Genomic DNA, 13861 nt, shown 5'->3' on the forward strand with positions numbered 1-13861 from the left:
AAGTTGGGGAGAAAAAGGGGGTAAAATACACAAAAAAATTTAATAACAGAGTTATAGATCTGTCATTGTCATAGAAAGCAAGTCTATGAATTAGGCGAACTATTCAAATTTAAACAAACAAGAAATGTGATTTCTGCATAGTGCATCTTTAAAGGGAAAAAAATCCCATGACTGAAATTTAGAATCTGAACTGAGATTGATTTATGACCGATTTGTTTGACAGAAAAATGCAGTTGTTTGAAAGTATATAGGTCCATTATCATGTCTTTATAGTTTTAGATGTTCAAGTGGGGCCTGGAGTTTTTTACCCAAAATAATAATGTTTAAAAAAAATCCACACAAACAATATATACTCTACGGGCATATTGAAGTTCCAGAGTGGGATCTCTGCTAGTTTTTAAAGTTATGGCCCATTTTATACAGAACAATTGGCATACTAGGCTATGTAACCAATCACAGCCCTCTTTTAGGCTTGGGCGGTATCCAGATTTCCATATCGTCACACCGTCCACTTTCCAGGGATTTATGGTATTACCAGCATAGCACACAAGGGAACGCTAAAAACGCAAGAAAAGCCGATTGGGCCTCTTACCAGAATGCTAATAAAATTAGCACAAACTAATAGCAAATTCACAGACACTAGCTAAAAGCAAAGAGTGACAAATCCAGCTCATAAAGTTACACAAGCAGAGCTAGAAGCTACCGAATGTCATTTTCAGTGAGTGTGGACATTTACAAGTGAAAGTGAACGAGAGAAATTGTTCAAATGAACAAAGTTGTGACGCATGCTTTTCTGAAGGAAGAGCAGCATGTGTACACGGAGCAGAGGGGAGAAGAACAGAGGAGAATAATAATGCTAGTAGGAAGCACAGGGGAAAAAAAATCGCAGCTGTGCATACAAGTGTAAACTTCATCACCTCATGTGAGCCGCACAACAGAGACTCGCCGATAGATATAGAACGCTATGGACTTCCTACCTCCCGCCATCTCCGTTGTGCTATTTACAAACACGTGACTGCATCAACTGTTCTGGGGAACTACGGTAAGCTTCATTATGTCAAATAATGTGACAGGTGAATTGTGAAAAGCAATCTGCTTTATCTCCTAACGCATTGCACAAGTTGTCTGCAAGTATTAACTTATAAAGTAGCTACAAATATTCACATTATTGAAAAACTTCCAATAAACAGATGACGGTATTTTTATATATACGGTATACCGCCCGAGCCTACCTCCTTTTACTTGTATCATTGCACATCCTGCACATCACCAGCAGAGGGCAACCATTTTGAATTCATTTTTACAGTCACTGTAATGCTTACAAATTGGATCATAACTCTAAAAGCAGCAGAGATCCCATTTTGGAACTTTGATATGACCGAAGAGTATTTTATGTTCAACAATATATAGAAAAATTTGCCAAATGAAAACATTAATTATTTCAATATTCATGTTTATAAATTAATGTAAAAACGGTTATTGAAATCTAAATACTACTCATATTACAGAGAAAGTGGTAAAGCGTCATATGACACCAATGTTTGCTTTGTAGCATCTACAGATGAAACACTATGGAGTCTTAAAGGAGGCCTGGGTAAGCCCAAAATGTCCTAAATAAACCAACTTTGATAGATTATTTATCAATTATGCCTTTAGATACCAATGTCAAATATATGTCAACAATCCTTCCTCCAAAGGACTATTCTATGGATTACATTTAGTGAAAATCCCCAAAATCTTGTTCTTTTTTTTATGTCGGTTTCGCGCCTCTCTGCTCCTTTTCTTTCACACGGACTGTGCCTAGGCTAATACAGAGGCCATTTTGTCCAGGTCCATCCAATTAAGGATGCCAATGAAGACACGATTGGGATGAAAACAAACACACTTTGTGGCACAGCAGGACTACAGCAGGACTACAGCAGGACTACAGCAGGACCACAGCAGGACCACAGCAGGACTACAGCAGGACTACAGCAGGACCACAGCAGGACTACAGCAGGACCACAGCAGGACTACAGCAGGACCACAGCAGGACTACAGCAGGACTACAGCAGGACTACAGCAGGACTACAGCAGGACCACAGCAGGACTACAGCAGGACCACAGCAGGACCACAGCAGGACCACAGCAGGACTACAGCAGGACTACAGCAGGACTACAGCAGGACCACAGCAGGACCACAGCAGGACCACAGCAGGACCACAGCAGGACCACAGTAGGACCACAGCAGGACTACAGTAGGCCCCCATACCTACTTTGCAGGTCTTAACATTAACCAATGAATGGATCCATTACAGAATGTGAGCCTAACTCTTATCACAAAGATGACGGAAGTTCCCAGGACATGCTTGACAGAGGCTAAAGAAAAGAATCCAACATGGGAATCTCAAAGGACAGTCCGATTTTAAAAGCAGTCATTTGACAAACATTTGAACATGACACAAATAAAGAAACAGCCTGTTATGTCAAATTGCAATTCCAGTCTTAACAACTGTGAATATGGATGTAGACTGGTGTTTTTTTTATTAATGTGTTATGCATGCAAGTGGTGACTACAGCATGACTACAGAATAAATACATTGTTCCCTCTCCGCCTGTGGCCAAGTGCCGGCCTAATCAGTGTGAAATTACTGCGAGGTCACAGGACTGTGTTGCTGCTCAAGGTATTCCATTCACACAATGTGAGAGATTGACTTAAAGGGGCATTTTATCATTTGTTTCTTGTTTCCTGTCCATCCGCCGTCCATATGGTCTCTAAATATCATAATGAAATGAAAACAACTAAATCACAGTGCATTTTAGAGGTAGGCCAGATCCTCCCACTTGTTCACATATGCTTTGGGTTTAGGCAATGCTCATATAATAAGCAGGCCTACATTGATCGCTGTTTGCCAATCCTCTCCTCACCTTATAACCTCAATCTGAGCAGCTGCACTAGACTCAGTGGATTCACCTAACTCTCTAATGTCCTGTAACATTCTCTACAGTTGATACAGATATGGAAACTCGGCGCATCTGATTACTGTCATTACATTTGACTGAGACACTCTGTAGACCAACATATCAAGCGAACCAGCTCATGAGGGTACATGCGTGCCAAACAACGCCATCAAGTCTAGTTCATCCAGGGTGGGTAGCTTAGCTTGTCAGGACACCGGGTTGCCGGGAGCGTCCACTGATAAGCAGCCCAATGGCCTTAATGAAATGACAACAGCAAGACAAGCAAGTACTGGAGCAGTGCAAATTTCCCCCTTGCTCACTCACTCGAGGGTGCACTGCTTCACGAGTCATCGCGAGGAGAGATAATGGCAGTCTGTCTGCCCTCATTCATGGCATATTAATACTCTGCCTGTGTCCTGAGGACGATCCGCTGTGACAGGAATACTCTGAATGACCCTCTTCATGGCGGCTCAAGTAGACCATGCCCAAGACTCTCCCTCGCCCACAACAGACCATACATCATCATCGCCACACACACAATACTCTGGACTTCCCTTTTTACGGCTAGTACGGCTCCTAGTGTGCTCTGTGACGACGTTTGCTCACCTCATTCATATGAGCCAGTAAATTGGTGAAATGGAGGGAAGGATCCATGATTTGCGCCATGGCAAAATGTGCAGTCAGCCAAAGCTTGTGGGAGCTCAATCGTGTCCGGCTCAAAAGGACCAAGCGCAAACGTGTTGACTCAGTCAGGCTGTGCATGTAGGCTGCTCCGGCTTTGTTGTGGGGTTTCTCACAGAGCGTGCCAGGGGCCTCTACCCACATCACACAGAGGAGAGGATGTGGCGACGCTAAGCAGCGGCCTTCCCCCAAAGCCACTGTGACCCCAGAGCGTAGTGTGGGCCAAACCCACACTTACGCTCACTCCATCAGCCCAATGTAGGGGCGACGGGCTTCCATGCATTGGCCTGCACACAAAACTATAACACAAGGGTCAATATCGTGAACTTGTGCATTTCTAAATGGTTTGAATTGCTTATGCCTACATGGACACTCATGTGCGGAGTTAGCTGGGATTGCAAACTGTGGCCAGTGAGTTGTAAAGTGCAATGGGCAGTCTCATTGCTGCATGCAGTAATTCACACAATTTTGCTAGAATTAGCTTACTTCCATATTTACATTTTAGTAATTATCCAAATCTTACAGATTTTTCATCTAGTTGGCTCTGGGATATAATTTGAATAAATCAACACACCACCGGCTTTTTGGCCAGCTACCCCGGTTGGGAAGCGGACTGCGGTGTGAGGGGATGCAGAGGCTTGCCTCCTATGTGGACTGTTCGGATTATTGCCAAGGTGTGGTGGTCTACCAACGGAGGAAAAGCTGTGAACGGAGAGGACCAGGTGTCCGATGAAGAGCTCCAGGGCCTGTCTGTCAGATGTTTCTACCTCCCTGCCTGGCTGTATAATAAATGCTACCTACGCTCAAGATTCTACCTTTCTAAACTGGCTATCATCTAACGACGTGGAAGACTATCTCCCAAGAACTGCCAGATCCCTAAAATGTGTTTTTGTTATGTTTATTTTTAAAGCTACTGATTAAAATTAAAAGGGACCATAACGGAAATAAGTCACTGACTTTGTGTTATCCCTGACACGTAAAAACAGTTATGCCTACAGTATGTACTGTGAGTACAGTGCATTTGGAAAGTATTCAGACCCCTTCACTTTTTTCCACATTTTGTTACGTTACAGCCTTATTCTAAAATGATTTAAATAAATGTTTTTCCTCAATCTACACACAATACGGCATAATGACGAAGCGAAAACAGGTTTTTAGAACATTTTACAAATGTATTACAAATAAAAAACCGAAATATCACATTTACATAAGTATTCAGACCCTTTGCTATGAGACCCGAAATTGAGCTCAGGTGCATCCTGTTTCCCATTGATCATCCTTGAGATGTTCTACACCTTGATTGGAGTCCACCTGTGGTAAATTCAATTGACTGGACATGATTTGGAAAGGCACACACCTGTCTATATAAGGTCCCACAGTTGAATGTGCATGTCAGAGCAAAAACCAAGCCATGAGGTCGAAGGAATTGTCCATAGAGCTCCGAGACAGGATTGTGTCGAGGCACAGATCTGGAGATGGCAGCACTGAAGGTCCCCAAGAACACAGTGGCCTCCATCATTCTTAAATGGAAGAAGTTTGGAACCACCAAGACTGTTCCTGGAAATGGCTGCCCGGCCAAACAGCAATCGGGGGAGAAGGGCCTTGGTCAGGGAGGTGACCAAGAACCCGATGGTCACTCTGACAGAGCTACAGAGTTCCTCTGTGGAAATGGATGAACCATCCAGAAGGACAACCATCTCTGCAGCACTCCACCAAACAGGCCTTTATGGTAGTGGCCAGACGGAAGCCACTCCTCAGTAAAAGGCACATGACAGCCCGCTTGGAGTTTGCCAAAAGGCACCTAAAGGACTCTCAGACCATGAGAAACAAGAATCTCTGGTCTGATGAAACCAAGATTGAACTCTTTGGCCTGAATGCTAAGTGTCACGACTGGAGGAAACCTGGCACCATCCCTACGGTGAAGCATGGTGGTGGCAGCATCATGCTGTGGGGATGTTTTTAAGTGGCAGGGACTGGGAGACTAGTCAGGATCAAGGGAAAGATGAACGGAGAAAAGTACAGAGAGATCCATGACGAAAACCTGCTCCAGAGCGCTTAGGTCCTCAGACTGGGGCGAAGGTTAACCTTCCAAAAGGACAACGACCCTAAGCACACAGCAAAGACAACGCAGGAGTGGTTTCGGGACAAGTATCTGAATGTCTTTGAGTGGCCCAGCCAGAGCCCGGACATGAACCCGATCGAACATCTCTGGAGAGACCTGAAAATAGCTATGCAGCAACACTCCCCATCCAACCTGACAGAGCTTGAGAGGATCTTCAGAGAAGAATGGGAGAAACTCCCCAAATACAGGTGTGCCAAGCTTGTAGCATCATACCCAAGAAGATTCAAGGCTGTTTTCGCTGCCAAATGTGCTTCAACAAAATACTGAGTAAAGGGTCTGAATACTTATGTAAATGTAATATTTCAGTTGTATTATTTTTTATACATTTGCACACAAAAATAACTATCAATTTTAGAATAAGGCTGTAACGTAACAAAATGTGGAAGAAGTCAAGGGGTCTGATTACTTTCCGAAAGCACTGTACATAAGAAATAATAATAATCTATCCATCTATCTAATACCAGGCAGGCGGGCATTAAAAATGTAGGTGCACATCAGTTTGATCGACGCACCAGGAAAGCAGAGTTTTCCCTTTAAACATTTCACCCGCCTTCCCAGTGCACCGGGTGAGCCAAATCAAGCGTACCCTCTATTTTCAAAGGACTAGCCCCACCCGTAACCTCCAGGCCTATGTGACTGTGCCACACTGACCAACCTCTGCAGAGACCACAATCACACATCCTCAGCCTTTGCAAGATAAGAGACCCATCCCGGGGCCATCAAAGACCCAGAGCTGCTCTACAACCTGTGACATCAGTGTTTCCCCTAGATTTGTTTTCTTATGTAGGGCAGAAAAAAATTACACAAAATAACTTTTCCACTGATACCTTTTGAGGACTAGCCTAACTGGGCTGTGGTCAGAGCTAGGTGAGATGGAGGCCCACCATAAATCAGCTAATAGGTTGAGAACATTGTAGGACCAAACCTACATAGCATAATACAACCCTCTCCAGCCAGTTCTTGTGCGACTTGCTAATCCATAGGTGAATTAGTGTCAGTGATTTGGGTCCCCATTGAAAAGGCACAGAAAAGAGAAGTGCTAGTGTCAAAATGAGACCATCACTCTTAACACTCACAGTGGAAATTAGCCTACTTCAAAATCTTTTAATAGGCCAAAATTATTCAACGAGTGCAGGTTGAAAGTGCAAGTTGTCATGGTGAAGATGGGCCTAAATAGGCTAATGTGTTTTGAAAATATCTCCACTAGTGTTTATAAGGTCAAACTGTCACTCAATGTGCACTTTTTCAATGAGCTGCTACTCCTGTGTCTAGACTCTGGGGCACTAGAAACTGTCCTACACCCTCTAGAACTGAAAAGAGTTACTGTCTAACACCCCTCCTTAGTTGTTAGATAGGGCATAAATATTTTCCTGAAGCATCTGATGTTATTTACATTAGTAGCTAGGCCTATGCTAGTGTAATGTGTTATCCAGGGGCATTGCTAGGATTGGGGTCATTTCTTTTGGGGGGGGGGGGGGGGGGGGGGGGTTTGGGGTAGATCAGCTTTAATATTGCAGATAGATTGTAACTAATATTGCAGATAAATTGTCTGCATCACTTCCAATCCCCCATATCTTTTTTTCTTTCTCAGAAAAAAAAAATTATATATTATATATGCACACATACATATCCTTTTTAAAAATATATTTCCCTTTATTACTTTCCAACCCAACCACCCCTTCCCTAATTGGAGTAAACTAGTGAACAACAATGCTTAAGCCTCTACTTCCAGCTTATACATACTATATACATTTTATGGACACAGTCAATTTTACAATAATTATATTTTGTGTGGGTTCCAGGGGGGGCCAGTATGAAAAGTAAAATTACAATAATGTATGCACTCACTAACTGTAAGTCCCTCTGGATAAGAGCGTCTGCTAAATGACTAAAATGTAAATGTTTGTTTTTACTCCTGAACTTCCTCTACCCTCAACCTCTCCGATCATTTTCATTATGTCCATCCGGTTTGCTTCTATATGCCATATCTTTCTAACTGTGCTCTTTCACAAAAGCTCTCAACCTATAACCTATATACTTATTATGGACACAGTATGCTTTACATTATTTATCTTGTTGTTATTAGTTGTTGTTAGTTGTTATTAGTCCCATCCTTCAACTCCATTCAACACCACCCATCTATCTCTTAACACCATCCATATTGGATTTCTATTTGCTATATATTTTTCAACTGTACTGTGATGTTTTACAAAAGTTCTGAACCTTTCTATTCTCATTGTTTCTACAGATTGTAAATTGAAAAGAAACATTTTTGCTAAAAGTATTATTATAATATTGATCGATTGACACCTTCAGATCACCCAGTAATGCCATCTGCAGGGTTAGCTCCAGGTAAATATTGCAATCCTTTAGCCATTCCTGGACCTGTGTCCAAAAACAAGCTACAAATGGACAGAACCAAAACAAATGATCTAATGATTCTGTCTCTTCGCAGCAAAATCTGCAGAGCTGGGAAGATTGTATCCCCCATATAAATAACATTCTATTGGTAGAAAGATTTTTATATAATAATTTAAATTGAAAAATGATACGTTTTGAATCCGGCGTCATTTTGCGTATCAGTTCATAAACACTATGCCATGGGATCTGTACGTCAAAAATCTCTTCCAAACTATTTTGCAATCTGTCAATCCTTTGGTCCTTAAATGAAACTGGTATACTTTTTTACATTGGGGGCTTAGCCAAAATCCAGTCGGGGCGCCTGGGTGTCTCCACGGGAAGAAAACAATTTTAATTTCAAAAGCTAAATGTATCAATCTGGTGCACTTTGAGATGAACATTGAGAGTGAGAGATGAAATCTACTAAGAATATTGAAGAAAGAAAATCATCAACTCATGTCAATTCTATTCAAAAGTCAATACAATACATTCTGGTAACTTGCACCTTCCACAGCAGACACTGCCAGGATCCAATTACAGTAGCTATATTGGGTCTCTCTACGCTGGAACACATACATCTATAGCTCAGTTGGTAGAGCATGGCGCTTGCAACGCCAGGGTTGTGGGTTCGATTCCCATGGGGGGCCTGTATGAAAATGTATGCACTCACTAAAACTGTAAGTCGCTCTGGATAAGCGTGTCTGCTAAATGACTAAAATGTAAATGTAAAATCTACAGTGTATTGCCAAAAACCTCCATACCACTCAATGACTAACTTGTCCAATGAGCCAAACTGCTTAAAGAGTTAGTCAGTCACTCTCTCGCTCTGAAAATGATATCATAATCGAATGACTAAGTTACTGTATCTTTTAAAGGAGAGATGTAGGAGACAATGCCGAAGTACAGTGCATTCCACTGAATACAAGCATTTTCTGTACTATATTTTCTGCCCTATTAACACATGTTTTAAAATAGGACCCTGGTTGTATCTTAAATAATTCTGTAAAAAATAAACACATAATTTACGACGCTTTTGAATCTGACCTTCTAAATAACACAAAGATATGTCAAATCAAGTAATGCCAAATGTAAGTCTGAATTAAGTATGCTGAATTAAGTGTTTGAAATGCATCATATCGGTAAAGGAAGATTTTCAGGCAATCATTGTTTATTTAATCTTTCTTAGAACAGATGATGTTTCTGAATCGTAGTTTTCAGGAATGGGGTTATAATTGCTAATAGTCCAAACCGTTCCAAGGCTGGAGCCAAATTCATAGGAAGTAAACAAACTCAACATGCCACACTGGATTTAGAAACCGCTGGGTGCAAAGTTAAACAGTCTGCATGGTCCTAAAGCACACCGGCTCATTTGTTTGTTTGTTTTATTTTTTTACAGCAGGCAATTTCACAATTCTTCAACCATCAAAATGTTCGGGGGTGGACCAAAAACATTCGGGATTGCAGCCCTTGAAAGCCCACCCCTAACAACGCTGGTGTTATCCTACACATCTTGAGTTGAAAGTGGGAAGCAACTGGAAGATTCTATCTTGTTTCTCCAATTAGGCAATTGTTTTCATCTTTCCACCACTTTCAGTCACTATAGTAATGAAATATAACCTATGCTACAACTGCACTGAGGAAAAATACAATAGCCTACATCTGCAGTACAATTTTTTTAAACATAATCTCTACACAGGTTTTCTGCTCTACTCCTAATATCGATTGATGCCATCTCATGGGACACATGCAGCAATGCAGTAAAACTGAGTACGTTTACATGCACACTAATAATTTGATATTAAACTGATTATGGAAATAGTCATGTAAACACCTTACTATGCTTATCTTAAATCAGTCTAAGGTCATAATTGAAGTAAGCATACACCGATTAAAACACCTGGTCTTCTGAGCAATCTTTCTAATTATTAGGACACGTAAACAGTTTAATCAGCGTTCCAGCGGTGTATTTGATCTGCGCATGTACCAGCACCGGGTAGCGCAAGCTCCCCTCTTATGCGCGAGTGAAGTGAGTTTGGAAAAATGGAAACGCATGCATCTTATAGTTTTCACATACACTTTATATGTCCAAACTCAGAATCCAAGTCTTCGCAAAGATAACATGGCCACTGAGGTAGAACGCTGATTTTGATTGCCGATTTTCTGCATTTATTAAAAGTCCCATCAGTAGCCTGATTTCAGATGTATGCATGTAAACAGAATTATTAGGGAAACTATTATGTTAACCTGACTATCCACAATAATCACATTATTGTGTGCATGTAACCATGCTCATTGAGAAATGATCTTCCATGTGTTAGGCCACACTGGTGGAAACAGATTATCTGCCCGTCTGCCTCCCACACCCCACCAATGCCCACCCGAACAGCATTTTTCACTGTATTGTTTCAGTATTGAGAAATGTCCCAACATAGCCTACCAGTGGTTAGAAACACCCACCAATCATACAGGCTGGTCTGTCCCTTATAAAGTAGCCTACATCTTCAGTTTTCTGGTGGAAATACTAGGCTAAATTAACAAAGTTCTATGAGCCATCTTAGATACATAGAGACAAGACATGGTAGAATCAAGTCCCTTTCCCAAAATCTTCACCTGAATCTCCCAGCTGTTGCGAGGAGGCCCAGTTGCTCTTACACGTAGAGACTAGGGCTGGGAATTGCCTGTGAATCTTGTGATGTTTTTTTTCCCCCTTTTCTGGTAAATTAGCCATTAAAGTCACTTGCATTATTTACCATAAATTAGTGTGAAAGTACCAGGTTTTGCCAACTATATGTCACTGTTCCTACTACTAACACATCAGTGGAGGCTAGTGGGAGGAGCTACATGAGGATGGGCTCATTGTAATGGCTGGAATGGAATAAATGGAATGATATCAAATATCAAACATTTGGAAACCACATGTTTGACTCTGTACCATTTATTCCATTCCAGCCATTACAATGAGCCCATCCTCCTGTAGCTCCTCCCACTAGCCTCCACTGATGTGTTAGTAGTAGGAACAGTGACATATAGTTCACAACATTTCCTTTGCAACTTTGGGTAGAAAACCGATGAAAATAAATGGTGTGGTCATCCTTACAATTTAAGCCAGTCCTCCATGAAAGCAATCAATTAGCTTAATTTCTCAGAGATCAAATTATATTTCAAAAAATTATGTTTCAGGAATGCTAATCTTATCTGTTTCTAACTACAGAAAAAATGTGTGTTTTTTATAGGTGGAATGACCCTGTATCGACCCCCCCTCCATCCATCACTACTAGACTGTGACGAGCCCAGACATGACAAGCCGGGGTCGGGGCAGTCCTGTCCGCATGCAGTCCAGGTCTGACGAGTCAATGTCAGATCGAGGCAAGCAGCTTCTGCTTTGCACTTGTATAGTCAAGACATGACAAACCGAGCTCGGTGGAGAGGAAACTGCATTCTGGACTAGCGCACTAATAACATAGTGAGGCGAGACCAATGCAACCGCTCACTCTGAAGCAGTCCAGACATGACGAGTTTATGATATGATGACACGCCAAACTCGTAGTATTGCCGTTGTCAATCTAGCCTTTCTTAATTCATTCCTTCCTTTCTTGCCATAATGTTGATATCTGACCATGTAATCACACTGATGTTATCCTCTTTCACCTAAATACTCAAAACCATATTCTGTTTTCTTCTGTAAGCTGTTGAGAATGTTATCCATGTTGCTGTCTGTGACCGACTGTGAGCATACATGTAGCTTTTATAAATAAAGCTTTTGTGCAGCAGGCCATATTCTATGTGTCGGCCATATTCTATACATAGAACTTGTCTCCACTTGCACCATGACTGAGTCAGGTCTAATGATAATGAAATAAAGACTCAAGTTGCACTACATTCTCAAGCTTTGCTGCAGATATAGGCTAATGATGCAACACAAATGGCATCAAATGAAAGTTGTCTCCAGCTTCATAAAGTCCCTAGTTTCAAAAGGTAAACTGACAGAATGTGGCAAATTTTCCTGGATGACTCCTGCTTTGCCATATGTCTTTTCCATGTTCATTCACCTTTATGTATTAGATAATTGAGGACGCTACAGTATGTGGTATGCAAATACTCAGGGCCTGCCCTGAAACAAACTTTTTTAAACAAACCTACTTGCATAAATATATTTAGGCTTGACTAAGTACACTCAGGATCCAGTCAAGCCAGAATAATTAGTATTAGAAGAGGAAATGGGGAGTGCGAGGCAGGGTCAAGCAGTATGATGCTTGTCGAGACTAAATAAAGACTATCTGCTGTGATTTGAAGGGGCCTGGCTGTCTAAAGCGATCTAATTCCTGGGCTGTGGTCGCACTCAGCCCCCTAACACCCCCACCCCGGCAACAAAGCATTGATCAATATGTACTTTTCAGTGAGGTAGCACTCACTGGACCGCCCATTGTTTCTATTTCGCATTGTTATAATGTATACGTTCACAGAACACACTATCATATGGACTTCCAATAAAAATTATGCCGACACTCTTCCTCTCCCCCTCTCTCGCCACCCCCCTCGAAAAAATGTCACTCCCTGCCTCCAAGCTAGTTGTGTGAATGTTCGTGTCGTTACAAACATCATTGGGTGAGCTCCCATGATGATAGCCATGGAACGTTATATAAAAATCACCCCGCTAACCTCTCTGCCTTATCTCGATGTTAGCCGTGGAATACTTTGCTATGATAATGTGTGGGACAAACCAAAAGTGGTTGTTTGTGTGACCAAGTATTCTGACCTTATTACAACAAAATGAAGCACGCTACACTGTAACTAGTGACAATTTACAGAAGAACATAAACAAAACTCACCACGACTTCCGTTTGGTTTAGCACAATCCTGAATATTTACAATTGTGCAATTCCTTTCTTCCTTTTTCCACGTTCTTAACCCCGGCCCCTGTCTTCACACCCCAGGAACCAAGTGTGTGGGGGCCTGGGTAATAGGAACGAACTGGGACAGACGGCCAATTTGGAGAGGCAACAGATCGCAAGTCTGTTTATGTTAACGAGTGACTAAAACGGTCCCAAAAATTCCTCAATGTTCCCGAGGGTGTTCCTAACAAATTGGGGTCTCTCCGTCTTCCTTGAGCATAGGGGACGTGAATCCCACTGTTTATTCGCTGTATCCGGGCGAGTCAGCCGTATCTTTTAGTCCGCCATGTTGTCTGCACTAGGAGGAATGGGAAGCAAAGAATTCCCAGGCCCCTCCCTCCTTCCATAGCGCCGATGCGACATCTGGCGGTGAATCTGTGACATCGTCACGAGACCGAGTCAACAACAGCAGCAGCCCTATCCAGAAGCGCATGACTCCACCATCTATCACACAGGTAGCCCAATTCTGATCTTTTTTCCTCACTAATTGGTCTTTTGACTAATCAGATCTGCAAAAGATAAAAGATCTCATATGATTGGTCAAAAGACCAATTAGTGGAAAAAATATCAGATTTGGGCTGCCTGTTTAAACAACTAATATTGGACGGGCTTATTAATTGCCCATAGACTGCCTGGGCACACAATCCCATTAAGTTTACAACAGCAGCTTGCTGTCAACATAGGCCAGTGGTGGTCACTAACCCTGGTCCTGTTAGTGGGTGCAGGCTGTTGCTCCAGCCCACTGAGCCCAGCACTACCACACCAGATTCAACTAATCAAGGTCTTGAGACTTGATACTCAATTGATTCAGGTGTAGTGCTAGAAC

The 13861-nt window shown here is 42.0% G+C and overlaps 1 protein-coding gene across 1 annotated transcript in view; it reads right to left on the minus strand.

The window, feature by feature from the left end:
• The window catches only part of LOC311138868 (receptor-type tyrosine-protein phosphatase alpha-like), a 40164-nt gene extending 26850 nt beyond the window's left edge, over positions 1-13314 (minus strand). The window contains exon 1 of the mRNA XM_084173662.1: positions 12973-13314. The gene's annotated coding sequence lies outside the window, so the exon portion shown is untranslated. The remainder of the gene's footprint in view (positions 1-12972) is intronic.
• Positions 13315-13861: the final 547 nt, after the last annotated feature.

This window comes from Coregonus lavaretus (assembly GCF_964263955.1).
Source record: "Coregonus lavaretus genome assembly, chromosome: 12".
Lineage (NCBI taxonomy): Eukaryota > Metazoa > Chordata > Actinopteri > Salmoniformes > Salmonidae > Coregonus > Coregonus lavaretus.